This window comes from Neolamprologus multifasciatus, chromosome 2 (assembly GCF_963576455.1).
Source record: "Neolamprologus multifasciatus chromosome 2, fNeoMul1.2, whole genome shotgun sequence".
NCBI lineage: Eukaryota > Metazoa > Chordata > Actinopteri > Cichliformes > Cichlidae > Neolamprologus > Neolamprologus multifasciatus.
Genome location: NC_140440.1, coordinates 22,131,372 through 22,137,371, shown reverse-complemented (window position 1 = coordinate 22,137,371; position 6,000 = coordinate 22,131,372).

The following is a 6,000-nucleotide window of genomic DNA, read 5'->3' as shown; positions in this document are numbered from 1 at the left end:
TATGTACCCGGTTTTCTTGGAATTCAAGAAATGAAACTCTTTCTGCATTTAGATAAGAGCCATAAAGTAGTTTAGTCTTAATGATTTGATAAGGTTAATCAGACTGTGGTGGTACAAATTTGAGAGAAAATGCTTCAAGACACCTAAAATATTAATATTTGTTTGTTTGTTTTGTCAGTTCTTTTGTGAACTTCCACACCAGTGTGATGGAAGATGTATGCATCATATGCACCATATACGTGGATGGACATGGATTTGTGTTGTATGTTTATGCTTGCTGATTACTCTGTTGGATGTAAGTGTACTTGTTGTTTAAACAAGGCACTGGGTAACAGTGTGCTGTTCTCCGGAGTCCTTGGTGGACTAGACTGGAAAATATATTCTGTTTTAACAACTGTTGTGCAGATATGAAATGTATTTGTTCCAGCTCTGGGAGCTACTTGTGCTCCCCGGTGTTTACCTGTGTGGTCACACTTCAGTGGTGTTTGTCTATATATTATTATTATACATAATTTCTATCCTTTTTTGCTTTTCAGCTGTCTCACCACTTTCCTCTTTCCCAGTGGCACCTTATCAGACACATCCTCTACCCACGCTTGTTAATCCTCCAAGCTCTCTGCTCTCTCCCATTCTCTTACCTAATTTTTTTTTTTTATCTTTAACCTCAAAACCACTAGAGCCCAGAACAGCCCACCAATTGTCTGCTGTTATTTTAATGTTCTAGTGTTCCTTATTACTGTGGAAATCATAAAAGTTTTTGTGATCCTTATTGAGAATAGCCATCCAGCCACAGGCTACTGCTACATCGGACAGTACAAGCACAAACATAATCAATAACACAATAAAAATGGGATATGGGTGACTCTTCTTCACATATGATAAATTATAGCTATACAGTACTGAGCTAAAGTCTTGATTCACCCTTCACTTCTTTATATCTTATTAGGAAAATGAGATAGGTGCAGGGATTTATTGAAAGGAGTAAAAACCGTTCTCCAGACTTCTTGAATGACATTCAAAGCTCTTGTTTGGATGTCGGCTGCTTTTTGTTCTGTTCTCTGTAAAGTTTACATTTGAGCTCTTGGGAGGCCAATCTATGACGGATAGTGTTCCATTGTTTGTTTTTATATTTCTTCTTACTGAATTTGAAGTGTTTGGGATCATTTTCATGCTAAAGAATGAAACTGTAGCCAATCACATTCCTTCATCGACCTCCACAAAATGTACAAAGTACCAAAAAAGCAGAGTTGCTGTGAAAAAAAGTGGCTTCTCTATCTTTGCTGCAGACAACACAGTATTAAAATGTGGCAGCTCTACATTAAGAAATAAATATTAAAGAAAACAAAACAAGTTCATCACAGCACTTGGAAACACACACTGAACAGTAAGCTTCAAAAGTTCCTACAATGACCACTAGATGGTCTCTTGGTATTTGGGTAAGTCTTACTACACCTAGTCAGGTCGCTACAGAGTCATTAAAACTCACCTATAACTATGATATGAACCAACAGTACATAATTAAACATACATACATACCTGAGTGAAAATGGAAAACAGATAGTTTGTAACAGTGAATGTCTACAGGCTTTGTCATAAAAGGGTTTTGAAAAAACTGACATTCATTTTTGATTCATAATTAATAAATGGTAAATGGTAAATGGACTGGTTCTTATATAGCGCTTTTCTACTCATCTGAGCACTCAAAGCGCTTTACACAACTTGTGCATTCACCCATTCACACCCATTCGCACAAGCACATTTTTCTAAGTGCTTTTATAGCTAACATTCACACACATTCATACTCCGATGGATGCATCGGAGAGCAATTTGGGGTTAGTATCAGTAGTAGTAATTAATTAAAATATCTAACCAAAGGGGTGCGGTGAAGATCCTTGTTCTTGTCACTGAGAAAGCCACACTCTTATTTTGGTATTCAGTAATTGAAAAAAATGTTATACTTAGCATGCTTAAAACTCATTGCCATGATTTTAAAGCTTGCTGTAATGTAAAGGAAGTTTACTCCTTGTCAGCTAAAACATCGATAATATATGGAACAGTAGTGAAGTGACACATCTTGAGAACCTAACAGTTTCACTTCAAGAGGGATGAAAAATATCACCCTGTTAGATCTCAAATGAGCTTATAACAAACTGTCAGCCTGCATGTACAGTCAGTTAATGATTAAAAAAAAGCTTTTGTTTTGACAACTTGGGAAAACTGGGGCCAGAGTTTTTTTTAAAAAGAGAGAGACTTGATCTTTGTTTCTGACATAAACCTCAAACTCAAGATTTTGACTTGTTGCTTAGTTTTAAAATGTAAAAAATATTTGCTTGGACTTAAATATTATCAGGAAAACCCCTATCTAACCAGATTGGCGTGGTGAAGAACCTTGTTTTTGTCACTGAATTCAGAGGAGTGTGTCATAACACATGGGCTATGAGGGACGCATCAGTCAGATGTTTCTAGGCATGCAACGCCAACAGAACATTTCCTGTTATGCAAACAGTAGAACTGACATGTAATCTGCTATAGGTAACCTTCAGCTGCTGTTAGTAACAGGGTTGCTTCATGCTGAAGGCTTTAGGATTAGACCGGATGCTATTTACAGTCGAACCACAGAAAAATAAGTGACATTATGTGACCTTATAAAGTTAGATGGGAGTATATCAGAAGGAGAAGAAGCTCAGGTGAAACTGTTATACTTGTCTCTCTCTCATTCACACACCTGTTTCTCCTGACTTTCATTCCTCTTTTCTCAAGTGCATACCGAAACCTCTCCAGGCTCTCTTCCACCCGCTCCCTAATTTCACTACAGATCACAATATTGTCTGCAGACATCACAGTTCAGTGTCTTGTCCACAAACTCTTCAGCTCACCTTCATCTCTCTTCTGATGTGATATTAAAGGATCCACACTGATCTACTAATAATAATACAAGAATTAGAATCCACTGTTGTCATTACAATGTTGACTCCCTGATCACTTTATTATGTACATAATATCAGTTATTAAATTAGTTGATACTAGATGTTTGATGAGAATCATTAAACTTCTATGAGTTGAAAGGAAGGTAGCAGTAACTAAAAAAAGAGTGATTACAAAGAAAGTATGCAGAAGACCATCTCTGAAGACCGTACCAGAGGCCAATCCTGTCAGCTAACAGCCGACAGACGACTGGAAAAATGTTGTCTGGTCTTATGACTCCTGATTTCTGCTGAGATATTTGAGTAGCAGATTCAAAATTTGGCATAAAAATGAAAGCATTGATTCATCTTGCGTTGTATTAATGGTGGTGGTCTAAAGGTGTGTGTATTTTTTTGGCATGCTTTGGGTCCCTTAGTACTAATTGAGGACGGTTTAAACACTACAGCTTAGCCGAGTCTTACTGCCACCACATCTATCCTTTTATGACCACGGTGTACCTGGCGTCAGGTGGCTGCTTCCAGCAGGATGATGCACCATGTCACAAACCTCATATTATCTCATTTCATCAATGGGCTCAAAGGTCTCAACAGTCAGATTTTAATCTCGCAGAGCACCTTTGTGGTAGAGCGGACATTAAGCTGACAAATCTGAGGAAACTATGTGATGCTACCATGTAAATATGACCATAATATGTGAGGAATGATTTCAGCACCTTGTTAAATCTATGTCACAAAGAATTAAAGTAGGCAAAAAGAGGTCTAATCCCGTACTAGCATGATGCAAATAATTAACAGTTTGGTGAGTATACACAACATAATGAGTATCTGCTAAAACTTTTACAGCAATCCAGCTTATAATTGTCAAAAAACAATTACAATGAAAGTCGATAGATCCTGTCCTCAGGAAACATGGATTCACAATTATTGATAATGCTTCCAATAGTTCTGATATTTAATTTTTGATTAAAAGGGTTAGACTTACTGACCAAAATACTAATACTGCCATAGCTTAACAAGACACCAGTGTGGATTTTACTTTTAGATACTTGTTAATTTTATATCTACCATTAACTAGTCCCATCAGATCAAAAGTAAAATGCTCACAAATACTATTGGTCAAAAAAATGGGAATATGGGAAAAAAGGTTACACAAGTTACATAAGATGCTGTTCCAGTTTCTTAGATTACTTATTTAGCTTAGCTGATTTGAGATGTATGTATACACTTTATCCCACTCGTATTTCTTCATCTCCCTCCCTCTCAGCAAAGCCCTGTTCATATCGCCATGTTTACTGCATGTTGACATGGAAAATATTTTAGGGGGAAATAGGAATGATTCATATATACACACCGTCTCACTCCTTTCTGTGTTTGTCTTCAAACTTCACTTTTCCCCAAATCGTGTATATAAACCATGTTTAACAAGTGCAGATCAGTCACTGCTTTATTCTCTGGACTCTGCGACACAGGGATGCAGTACAGGGAAGGAGCTGCTGAAGATTTACACTTTTCTTAGGGACAACTGAAAGAATTTTCCTATGGACTATGGCTCTTGGATCAATCTGCTGAGACTATTTAGACACCTTAAAGTCTCCTGTTCTTTGTGTCATGAGGATCAGTGGCATTTCATTTGTCAACGGTTAATTTAAAAATGTGAAGAATTTTAAATATAAGAGTACTTCATGGACTTGGATCCTGGGATGTAAGACCTCATACAAAGCCAGCTTTTTGAACTGACCTTTGAAAAGCATTGAAAACTAAAAGAGTGCTGAGTGACTTTCAAAATTAGCGTAAACCGATTTCCCTCCTTTCATCACCTGTGGAGTGTGTGGAGGTGTTTACACATAACAGCAAGCTGGTAATACAGTGCTGTGGCCATGGGTATGATGACATTTCTCCAGGCTTGATGTTCTACCGTTTACTAAACAGCTTTGACAGGACATGACTGTTTTAGTAAATACAGAAGGCGCGTGTGGTGTGTCCTTGTGTGTGTTTTGGGTTGCTTTGGTACCACAGCAGTTAGCTTTCTGTTCAGGTAGCAGTTATTCAAGGTGAAGTGGTGCATCTGCTCACTTTGGAGGAATAAACATGAACTCATTCCTGCCAGACCTTATTCTCTATACAGTGAGGTGTGATTTTTTTCCCCACCCCTCACACATTTATAATAAGGAGAGTTCAGACAGGAAAGATCTCTCATGCACATCAGCTCTGGTATAATCGTTCTCTGTCTCAGTTTATAATATAAACACTACACACGGGCCATGCGTTCCGTTAGTTTGGCAGGTGTGTGGAAGACAGCCACGAGCCAGGCGGCAGGTGGAGATGAGGATATATAGATTTTAATCGCATCACTCTATTGAGCAATATTTCCACTGCCTAAGGCAAAGAAGGTTCACAGCTCTGTATGATTAATGGATGCTCTACTGGGTATCCCTGAGACACAGAAAAGCTACTGTGCCTCACAATAGATGCAGATTAGTTGTCAATACAAGTGCTTATTGGCTTAATTTTTCACTTTCACTATCATTTTTATAAGGTAAAGATAGAGATTCAAGCACCTCTTAAAAGTTTTTTATTTTAGTAGATGTGCAGTTTTGGACTCAGCAACAGATAAAGACAGGTGAGAAGAAATGCCAGGAGAGAAATAAAGCATAATTGGATGTTATATCACGTAAGATGAATGCATGATCTGTCCACATAAAGACAATGTTCAGTCTAAATCAATAAACAGAGTAACAGGCAGGGGAAGTTCCAAGATACTGAAACATATTGTGTTATGAGTTTCAATAAAAGAAAATTGACTTTGGTTTCAGAGAAGTCTGTAAGTGAAATCCCTCAGGTTTTACCGTTTATTATTTGAAAGGCTCCACCTGGAATTCCAGATTACACGATTTCCAGGCTTGATGTGATAAACAGTTAAGAATTTGCATCGATTTTGTACTGTCTGCCTAAAATGACAGTTTCCTTTGGAGTCTCCGAAACAAAAGTCCTATAATGTTTCTGTTGGCAAAAGTACTCAGGCTTAATCGACTAGGCAAAAAAGACTTTTTTCTGCCAGTACAAAGTCTGCACACAA